This window comes from Lissotriton helveticus, chromosome 12 (assembly GCF_964261635.1).
Source record: "Lissotriton helveticus chromosome 12, aLisHel1.1, whole genome shotgun sequence".
In the NCBI taxonomy this organism is placed as follows: domain Eukaryota; kingdom Metazoa; phylum Chordata; class Amphibia; order Caudata; family Salamandridae; genus Lissotriton; species Lissotriton helveticus.
The window spans coordinates 788,535,924-788,547,701 of NC_136073.1; the positions used below are offsets into that span (position 1 = coordinate 788,535,924).

General features: G+C 43.3%; 1 long non-coding RNA gene across 1 annotated transcript in view; it reads left to right on the top strand.

Moving 5' to 3' along the window:
* LOC144799046 (uncharacterized) overlaps positions 1–11,778 on the top strand; it is a 41,849-nt gene that overhangs the window by 17,888 nt on the left and 12,183 nt on the right. Inside the window, exon 2 of the long non-coding RNA XR_013603737.1 lies at positions 11,248–11,331. This is a non-coding gene — a long non-coding RNA (uncharacterized LOC144799046). The remainder of the gene's footprint in view (positions 1–11,247; positions 11,332–11,778) is intronic.

The window sequence follows — 11,778 nt, forward strand, 5'->3', positions numbered from 1 at the left end:
TGACACCATCCTCACGTCTTGGTCGACAACCAAGTTTCCTCCACTTCTCTTGCTCTTTCGCTGGCACAGCATACTGCCAATCTCTCACTTCATCCCAGGTAGGCACTTCTTCAAACGGAAGAAGAAGGCAGCACATCATTTTGCTATCCCGCTCGACAACTCGCTAATAGCGCGCCTGAGCAGGAGATTCCTTATCTTTCCATATCAACCCATACATATCAGCTGGAAAAAAAAATGTTCTCCCTCCTGACAGTTTGCAAATAGCGTACCTGAGCAGGAGTTTTTCTTTTTTGTTTACATCAGCCCACCCATATCAGTTTGGATATTTTTCCTTCCCCGACAGTTTGCAACAAGCGTGCTAAAATAGAGGATTATTTACTCTGCTCCATTTACCCATCTGCAATCCTTGTTTATGTTTTAACAACAGACGGGAATTATTTCAACCTGCTCGAAAATCCTGCAAGCACGGATGGTAACACCTCTTGTGATCCCTTTCGGGGACTTTTTGCTATCGACTGGTTGTACCTGGATTTAGACTTGCTTCTTCTGAAACTTAAACGCTACACCCTGCAGTTTATTGCCCAGCAAAATTGAAATGAGAATATAATCTACCTTCTACTGCGCCCTGATGAAGGAATACTGTATACTGGCACTGTTTCCGAAACGCGCGTCGGCGTTTTCTCATGTTTTGTGGTTCTAAATGTGTTCACAGTGTTCTGTTTTGAGATATATGATGATGGCTGTATGTATGTATGCCTGGAAGTATGAGTGTTTTTTTTGTATATAATGTTTCATCTCCTTCTGTGCTGGGCTAATTTTGCTATGTATTCTATGGATGTTGCAAAAAATTCTATTTGAAGAAAAAGAAAAAAACCTTTTATGAATGCTTTACTAGTGATTAACACATGAATATTAAATAAAATGATTTGATACCGTATTAGTTTTCTGTGGGTAATTGTCAAAATGATTTTGAACGCTTAGTCCTCTAGAGTTATGGGAACTTCCCTCTCATGTTTTTTCTGTGATTGAACTCCCTGGTGGGTTGTTCCCCTTATCCTTGCTTGAGGTTCAGGGTCCCTTGTTGTTTTTCTACTAGGCACTTCTTCAAACACCATAAGTTGGCAGCTGTTTCCAGTCCCTCCCAGTCTGATATTTATTGACATGCGATTCATAGCACATTGTTTTGCCACTCGATCAGCAAAATCATTTCCCAAAGATACAGGGTCAAGGCCCTTTTTATGAGCAACACATTTGACCACTGCCAATTCTTTTGGTAATTGGATTGCCTCTAGAAGTTCTTGTACAATCTTTCCATTTCGAATGGGGGTACCTGATGAAGTCAGGAATTCTCTTTGTAGCCATAATTGGCCAAAGTCGTGCACAACCCCATAACAGTACTGACTGTCAGTATACACTGTTATTCTTTTGTCCTTTCCCAATTTACAAGCTCTTATCAGAGCAATTAATTTGCTATTTGTGCAGACTTTATCCCAAATAAACAGGATGCTTCTTCAATTTTGTCTAAAGTGACCACAGCGTATGCAGCACTTAGGCCTACAAGTTCGTGTCTCATGCATGAACCATCCACAAACCATTCCTTATCATGTTTGGGCAAAGGTGTTTCTTTAATGTCTGGACGGGGTTTAGTACTGAATTCTGTCAAGTTAATGCAGTCATGCTCGTTTTCTCCCCCATCTTCCATAATCATTGAGTCAGGGAGTAGAGTGGCTGGGTTCAAGATATTACACCGAGTAATGACTACATTTGCAGCACCCACGAGAATCCTCTGGTATTTAGTCAGCCGACTAGGGGTGAGATACTGAGTCTTGGTTCGGGTCAGCAAAATTACAACTGCATGAGGAACATACACAGTGACCGGATGTCCCATTACAATGGATTCACTCTGTTCTAAACTTGTGCAGGTTGCAGCTACCGCTTTCAAACACCCAGGTAATCCAGCAGCTACTGGATCCAAAGTGGCTGAGAAATATGCCACGGGTCGTCTGGTCAAGCCATGCTCCTGAGTTAGGACTGACAAAGCACAATCATCCCGTGTGTCACAGAACAAGGCGAAGTCCTTAGAATAGTCAGGCATCCCTAAAGCAGGGGCTGTACACAGACAACTCGTAATTTAGTGAATGCTGTTAAGCTTTCATCATCCCATTCCACAGGGTCCTCTATGTCTTTCTTTGTCATCTTTATCAAAGGCTTGGCTAGGACTGCGAATCCCACAATCCATTGCCTGCAGTAACCTACAACTCCAAGGAACATTCTGACTTCTTTCTGAGTATGGGGTAACTGCATCTTTTGAAATATTCTGACTCTCTCTGAGGTGACTTTTCTGATTCCCTTTTCTATGTGGTGCCCCAGATATTTCACCGATTTTGAACAGAACTGCAATTTTTCGGGGGCCACTTTATGTCCCTTTTCACCTAGGTGATTCAGTAGGGCAATGGTGTCAATCACGCAATCCCTATGACTTTTGGACGCCACCAATAGGTCGTCTATGTATTGTACCAAAACAGACTTTCCAGGTAACACTAAAGATTCAAGGCATTTTTTCAAGATCTGATTAAAGATAGAGGGGCTTTCTGTGTACCCCTGGGGGACACGATTCCAGACATACACGTGACTATTGAAAGCAAATGAGAAAAGAAATTTGCTGTCTGGATGCAATGGGATAGAAAAGAATGCGTGACATAGGTCTATCACAGTGAACCACTCAGCATCCCAGGGAATCTGATACAGGATCACTGCGGGGTTCGGAACAATAGGACAGCAAGGAACCACAATCTTGTTTACCTTTCTCAGGTCCTGCACTACTCTGTACTTGCCACTAGGTTTCTTGATTCCAATTATGGGGGAATTACACGGGCTACTCATCACTTCTTGTATGATGTTTGCTTCTAGCAATTTCTGTATTTCAATGGCAACTCCTGCTCTTACTTCGGCACTCATTCTGTAAGGCTTAGTATTTGGGTAAACTGCATTTTCTTTCATGGCTATTTGTATTGGGTCTACATTGGCCATTAATCCCACATCCTTTCCTGTAAAGTCCCATACGTCTGGTTTCACTGTCTGTTGAAGTTCTTCAGGTAAGTCCTGTATAGTCATTCGTTTAATTTCCGAGTCAGGTCTGATTAACATTAATTTGTAGATACCATCTTCATCTGGGGTCTGAATTTCGACGCCCTTTGGTGTGCAAAAGATAGTGCAGTTCATTTTGCACAGCAAATCACATCCCAGTAAGTTCACTGGGCTGGTGTCACAGACGACAAATCTGTGCATTTCTTTAAAGTTCCCTATTGAAATCTCCATGGGCTCAGTAACTGGGGTACTAATCAATTGATTAGACACACCTACTACCTGGATTGCTTCTCCCGAGAGGGGTAGGTTTGAAACGTCTGCTGTTCTCACAGTAGAACGGGTAGCACCAGTGTCCAACAGAAAGGTGACATCATTTCCATCAACCTTTCCTTCGATGTATGGCCCTGACTGGTCTACCGGCAAGGAGGCGCCAAGTACACACTCCTTGTCCTCCCCTCTCAGGCCCCGTCAGCACTGATCGTCACAGAAAAAGGTGTCATTTAACAAATACTGCGAAGTTGCTGCATTTCTGTTCTCATTGCCTCCCCAGATCTCTACGTCGTCACCCTGCGGTGACTTTCCCTTAAAACTAGGTTTTGGCGCTCGGGGTACTTGAATCGTTGTTACCTGCTGCTGGGTCTTTCTTGGTCTTTCATTCTGCGTCTGTGGAATTAAGTCAGGGGTTTGGGTATTATCATTCTGTAAATATGGACATTCGTCTCTCCAGTGCCCGATTTCTCCGCACTGGTGGCAGGGAAATTTCTTTTTGGCTTCCTCTCCGCTCATTTTTGCTCTGGGCTTTCCCCCACCCCCAGGGCCTTGGTTCTGAGTAGTTTTATTTAACTTATTCAATTGCTTTTCTTGCTGTTCTGCGAGCTTTACTTGTGCCCACATCACTTTCTCCTTCAAAGCCTTTTTCTTTTCTTCCATCTCGTCCTCACAGTACTTTGCGTACCGTAGGACCTCGTCCATTTTCTTGGACTGCCAACAGATTTTGTTATCTTTTATCCACTGACAAATTTCGGGTCTTAAACCATTTACAAACCTGTAAATAAAATGGGTCATGTCCTTCATCTCGATGTTATCTATGCCACTGTATGTTTTGAACACCTGCAACAGTCTTTCATAAAAGGAGTGTACAGTCTCATCCCTTTCCTGCGTGGTTCTGTCTATCTTGGTCCAATCAGTTTCCTTTGCAGGTACCTTTCCCTTTAGGTGCAATATTACCTGGTCATATTTTTTCATCACTTCATTAGAGGGTGCGCCTGTGACATGGTCCCTCGGGTATTCCTCACTAGGCCAACCTATGGCGATCTTACACTCGGTCCATAAATCCACCGGGACCACAATATCGAAGAACCCATCCAGGTCCTTCCATAGGCATTTTTGCACCTTTACAAATCTTTCCACCTGCCTGTACCAGTCCACGGGTTTTTCTCGCAACTTTGGGAAATCATTTGTAAAGGACACAATATCCTGTCTGGACCACGGAACGTGCACGTATTTTCCACCTGGCACTTCACGCATAGGGTATAACTGCTCTGGCTTGTCAGCTTCCTTTAGAACGAATTCTGGGGTCGCCTGTCTAGATCTAGCCTCGTCTTTTTTCCTGGCCCACCTGGCTTTCCATCTTTCTACATCTCCCCATTTCTGCAACACTGTCAATAATTCTTTGACCTGCGCCTTCTTTCCTGACACGTTCAGGTTTTCTAAATCTTTGTCTGAGAAATCTGCTCTGTACGGTTTCTGTAAGGGTTTCGATTTTGAAATATCTATTCCCATGCTAGCAGCAGTGTCTGTCAATTTTTCATGGAGTACTCGGGCATTGCGGGTAAGACTTTTGCAAATAAACAACAGTTCTTCCTCAGAGTAGGTATTTAATCTGTCTAATCCTACATTTCCTGCCAATAATTCTTCTATTTCTACTCTCAATTTGTAGAGATCTAAAGATTTCGTCTGCGGAAGTTGTTTTTCTAATTCTTGACTCCATCTTTCGATTTCCTCCGGAGTCATCGGTGTGACACTCTTAGTACCCGAAGTCGATTCCATTTGAATCTCCCTCGTATTGAAAGGATTATGTCTTTTCTGCATCCTTTTCCCTGTATTCCTAATGGGCAGATCCAATAGTGAGACTTCAGACTCGCACTCGCTCGTCTGTTCATCTACGATTAAGGGTTCTGGTCTGGGTTGTGCTCTGACTGGGGTAATGACTGGAGGTTTTGGACTCTCTTGTCGGTCCCCATACAACGGAACCACTGGTCCAATAGTTACTGGGATTGTCAAGGCTTCAGGGCTTGTATTCAACTGGGAGATTCTCTGAACTATCTCTGCTCTCTGTTTTGCTAGAGCTTCTCGCTCTTTTTCTTCTAATAATCTCTCTAATGATTTGTCATGTAACACCTGTGGGGTCAGAGTGGGAGCATAACTCGGGGCAGTGGGATGTGTCTCACTTGGTCCTTCACCATAATTAGGTCTTGGGAACAAACTTCCTGTACCTAGGGATCTTGGTTCCTTTTCATATAGAGGCTGTAAGAACGGTATTCCTGAACCTGATGGTCTCGCCTCACCTTCGTAGGGAGGTCTCGAGAAAAAGTCGCTTTCACGAGAGTATCTTACATCCCCACTAGCTGGTAATCTTGGATAAATATCTCTTGTATCTACGGGACCTAAACTCTTGGTATAGGGAGGTATGAGGCAACCCCCTCCTACACTGGCAGATCTGGCCTCATCCTTGAGATGAAGTCTTCGAGAATTATCCCCTTCACTGCAAGGTCTATTTCTTTCATTGTAAGGAGGCGGACTTCTCATAAACATATCGTCTAACAATTCATCATCCGACTCTCCAATAGGCACCCAATGTTTGCACTTCTCTGTCTTCTTTTCCCCCCCAGGAGGATCACCCACTGGCATCATTGGAAACAGCCCTTCTACAATCATATTCTGTCTCCACTGTTTCATCTTTTTAGCTCGGGTTTCCTGCTTCAACTTTGGATAAAATTTAGTTAACCCTTTATCCATTCGGGGCTTATCCCTTTCAAAAGCCTCAATCTCCCATTCCTCTAGTGCTTCGTACTGCGTTAATCTATGTCTGGGATGTAAATCATTCATTCGGGTTCTCAGATTGAATAGACTCCTGCTGTTAAAGGTACCCTCTAACGGAAAAGCCAATACTCCGTCATCTTTCGTGTATTCCGCCCAGTTTTCCAACCATACACATGTGTTGTACCCTTTATCGAACATCATGAAAGATGCGGAAGTGTTGGGTGGCGGTATGACAACACCTTCTCTAGTTTTAATCGGCCTGTCCTTTTTGAAATAATTCTTCACTTTGTTTACAAGAGACAATTTTCTTTTGTTTCCGTACATAATGTCGTTTTTAACACCTTTCCACTGATCGTTCTCAAATCCCATATGCCGTGGATCAGGTCTGGTATGCGGTCTATACGAATGCCACATACGATTTCTACGAGTGACTTTGTTTACAAAATCACTTCCAATCCAAATACGTCTTTTATTTTCGTGCGACCAATGAAGTGCACGGATTCAAATATTCTCGTCCAATGGGTGCGCGGCCCTTTCGCGAGACTGTTCTCACGCTTCGGCACTCACCCCTCCTTTACAATTCCAGCTCCGCTACACACCCGCTGCGTCTACCAATCCCAGCGCGGCACAGAGTGACGTCAGAGCAGCTTCGCGCCTGACTCCCTCTTTACAAGGTAACGGAAACTTTCTTTCTTTCTAAAGTGCTAGTGCTCGGTTATTTTACAACAAATACACATTCGCCACTGTACTCAAGTGTCTAGACAGGAAAGAATTTTGTTTCAGTGCAAGTAAACTACTTCCATTTACCTTTCACACACTACGGATAGATCTCTTCTGCCTACCCTTCACTCAAGCATTGGAGAACCTGCTACTTCCCTAGACTCATCCACTTCTTTCCGGGATATATACTAAGTCTAAAGTTTCACCAGCGAACCCCTTTGCTGTCACCCAAGCTCCGATGAACCTGCTACTTTTCCGGTGCGACCCTTACTAGGTTATGCCACAATAGGAATTTTGCCAATGAACCTCGTTGCTAACATTTATTCAAACATATATTCAGGAAAAACCCTAGTTAGTGCTTCCAGTTCTGCCTAACCCGCACCAACTTTCCTTGGGCCAGTGACCTCTAAGCAAGTGGATTCTATTCACCACTCGCTATTCAATTCCCCGGGGATTTCCGACAACACAGAAGACGTTTTACGAACGAATGTATTAGTACATATATCAATATGATAACAAGAATAACAAATTTAAAACATTTCATGACTTTTTAAAGTAAACATTTCAAGCGAGTGATCAATTCCCCTGAACTGCCTACCCTCGTAGCAGCAAATAAGGTTTCCTACCTAGCAGCATCCAACTTAGCTAATCTAACTAGTCCTACCTAACCTTTAGCTATTCCCTAACCATCCTCTGTGCTACCAGTAAATTACTGATAGTGATCGCAGGTCACCCGACCAATATTTTCACCACTTAGGTTTCGGGCCCATATACTTTAATTTATCATATACATTGATCAGATGACCTCACAATCTACTACCAATAACCATGAGTCCTTTCGATTTTTCTAGTGTACCCGACTTACCATCCACCGTTACGGGTACCTATGACCACGATGGGTCAGGGAGCTAGCTGTAAAAGGAAAGGCAAAAATACAAACCCAACTTTAAATAACTTTGATATTTATCAAATGACCACGGACAACTGGGAAGTTTTAAGAATTTTATCTCGAAATCAGTTTCGGAAATTATAAGGTTTACAGTTAAAAGGCAGTCAATAATCAAGAGGACGAAAATCAGGTATCCATAAAGGAACAAAGTAAGTGCAAACATTTAGATTTCTAAAAATAGTGAGACAGGTAACACGCTAAGTAGAGGTTAAAGTGGAATTCAAGGATGGACATCTATAAATGGACAAGCTTATGCATGTACTAAACGTATACTATGGGAACGTACTTTATAAGTCTGAATTAAACTAGGACTCCTATACATCTATAGAAAGGGAGAAATGGAAACAAGCTATAATTCTAGGAATGTTACTTCAAATCAGGGCGCAGAAGAAAATTTGTAAATCACATTTGTAATTCATAGGTAGTATGGAAAGAATATCCTCTAAATGGTAGGGTAACATAGGAACATGCTATGGAAAAGTAATGCAATGACTTTCATATAGTAGACTGCGGAAAGCATGGAAAATTAGCGTATGCAAAAGTATGTCTTTATTGAAGCAAAGACAGAAAAATAGAAAGGTGCAGTTTAGAGTTTCAGCAAGATATTTACCTAGACTGGTGTGAAAACCAACCCTGGCCACGGGTCAGTTAAGGACAGGAAATACCCCCAGGAAGGACCGTCATCAACGGGACAGCAGGTGCAAACGGGACACCCCAGGACCGGACAGGAAACCCAGATTAGGATCAGGACAGGACCACCAAGGCACGACCAGCACCCGCAGTTTGAAAGCAACGCGTGCGCTCCACCCTCTCTGCAGCTATCAGTCAGAACCCCGATTGGGTTAGCGAACTCCCCAGCAAAGTGCTCCGCCAGCACTTAAGGTTTAGTAAACCTTAGAGTCTATGGTCAAATTCGGACAGAGTGCTCCGCAGCGCTCTGTATTCAGTCACCTATTGAGTGCGTTGGGTCAGTGACAGGTCAGCTATTCAGACAAGTCGGACAAATTCCCTAGGTGAACCTAGGCTAGTTATACTGTTTTCGGGTCAGTGTACCACCCCCCAATGTTGCAAAGTGTCAGAATCCCCAATTTCGATTGGTCCTAAGGTAGGATGGGTTAACACACCAATCAGAACAGACTTTTCTAAGGCCTAATTTACATTCTAGGGTACCGCCTAGCAAGATTGGGGTTCCCATGAGAGAATACACAGAATACAATAGAAAAATATCATTGTAACAGTTTCAGAACAGTTTAACTCCATCTTGCTGGGTCAGAGGTTGCTTTCACATGAGCATCTTGGCTGTGGCTGCCAGCTGGCTGAGTTCCACTGCTCAAGGCTACATCTCTCCCGGGCTGCGTGAGCATGCGTGGAAGGGACCTTCAAGATGGCTCTCAGTACATTCAGACCCCCATTTCCCGCGATACATGAAAAGTAAGCGAAAACAAATTAAAACATAGAAATAAATGAATGTATTACATATCATGATTTCGTACTTCAGGTTTATCATTATAAAAATATGCTATGCGATTAAGGGTAAGTGCAACAGACAATATCACAAGAGCAGCGGCGCAAGCTTCACCACGTTATCACATCAAGCTGCCATCTTATGGCTATTACGCATGCGCACCCTTTCCCTCCAAACTGTAACTACGTCACGTCACGTGATTATATCTAACGCATGCGCAGAAGCAAAATTCAAGCAGCGGCCATTTTTATTTACAAGGGTTATTTGTATTAATAAAACACATAGGCAAGCATCACTAAGATACACACGCACATTCAAAATACATAAAATTAGTAAAACGAACAATCGGGATTACAGGATTATAACAGATTTCGAGGTTCTTGACTCGAGCAAGTCGCGATGCGAAATCTTGCTCTATCATTACTAACTGCAAAAAGAGAAGGGAAATCCAGAGAGAAAATGGCTCTCTTTAAAGGATTTCCCTTCCTCCTACAATGCAGCTCACCTGGCATACCGTCATGCCTTTACCTCCACTACTCAGTAGTGAGCAAAATGAGCATGCGCACATCGATGTGTATGCTTTCACTGCAGTCCAAGAAAAAAAAAGAAAATGGACTACCTTTGCGAGGCCCGGAAATAGAGCCCGATAGAGACCCGTTTCGAGGCCCCCTGAAAATACCTACCGGTGCTCAGACCCGGTGAGACCCGGCCCACTTAAAGCCCCTTCCCTGATTATGGAATACCTCCCCATGCATGGGTATCACAACAAGACACACAAAAGGGGGGGTTTGGTGCTCCTCTGTGATCTAGACCCTGAGGCGGCTACACAAGGAGATAGGAAAACAAACGTGCCTGGGAGCTGGGTGATGGACTTACAGGCAAAGTAGGAGCAAGATGACATATAAGGTTGGTAAGAAGGAAGGACGCTCAACAGAGCTCAGAGAAGATGCATCAGAGGGCAGTGATGGGACATGACCATAGGGCCTGGGCAGTGCTTGCACCGGTTCTTAAAAAACCACAAGGCTCGTGGCGGCCTCCAGCTGAGGTCCCTCTGAGAGTTATAGTTTGAGTTACTTGTTACAGAAGTCTCCCTCTCCTTTTTGCCATTGACAGAGAAAATACTGTTATGTAAGAGAAAACCAGACAGGACATTGACATTTTTTAAATTGATTCATATACAGTTATGCCGCTCTGCCTTAGGGAATGTGGGGAAACGGGATCCTTTTATCATACTATCTGGAGCTGCCTCGTGATCGTGAGATATTGGATGGCGGTCATGAGGACACTCTCTCAGGTCACGCACATCACTGTACTGCCAAGCCCACGATGTTGCCTCCTTAATATATGGGACCCAACGGACTTAAATAAGACGACCCAGGATTGGGTGACTTTGGGGATGACTGTAGCAAAGAGGAATATAGCACAACGCTGGGGCTCCAGAGCCAGTCCCACTCTTGCTCAGTGGTGTAGGGACATGGATTTGGCCATGGTGGCAGAAAGGTCAGTGTATATATACAGAGGTTGCCCCAGAAAGTGGGAGAAGGTATGGGGAAAGTGGAACACGTACAGAGGTGACATCTGTGAACCCCCACAGTCTGTCTCTGACGATAGTGTGTGATGGTATTATACTAGGGGGCTCCCAACGTATGGCCATGAATGGGCGGGGTGGGTTGCGAGGGAAGAGAATGGGAATGTTATTTTATGTGTCTGTCGTGGGAAATGTGGACTCGATGATTATAATTTTACCAACGACAAATGTCATGCTGTCATTGAAATGCTCTTCAATATGTTTTAATAAAAATCGTTTTGAAAACATATACAGTTATGAAGAGTGTAGAGAGTCAGAAGAGAACCAATGATTACATATTTTACTTTTATTGAGAAGATGGGACCCTTTCTCCTCTGTCCTGGTGTAACAATGTATTTTGTGATTCTATTTCCTTTGCTCCTTGTGCTGTGTTTAAACATCTGGTTGCGACCATAGTTGGAGGAACTCCAGGATGTCTTGGAAAAACTTCAAAGTAAGAAAATGTCCATCTGGGAGAAGAAATTCAACCAACTCCCCAAGGTACTGTCTGGAATCAACTGATCATCCGTGTGTTGTGGGAGTGGGTAACGCACAGCCAGAGCTGGAGTCTAAGTACAGTCCTCAGTCTTCTACTGCTATTTAGTTGTTTTACTCATTCCTATATTCAGAGAGAAACATTAATATAGCAGAGCCATTAAGGATGTGTTATTGAATATTAAAGGTGATTACTAGGCCTGACACTTCCAATTGGTTAGGCACGGATCCAAAATTCTTGAATTCTCTATTAAGTTAGTCAAATCTATCTATCTATCTATCTATCTATCTATCTATCTATCTATCTATCTATCTATCTATCTATCTATCTATCTATCTATCTATCTATCTATCTATCTATCTATCTATCTATCTATCTATCTGTCTGTCTGTCTGTCTGTCTGTCTGTCTGTCTGTCTGTCTGTCTGTCTGTCTGTCTATCTGCCTGTCTGT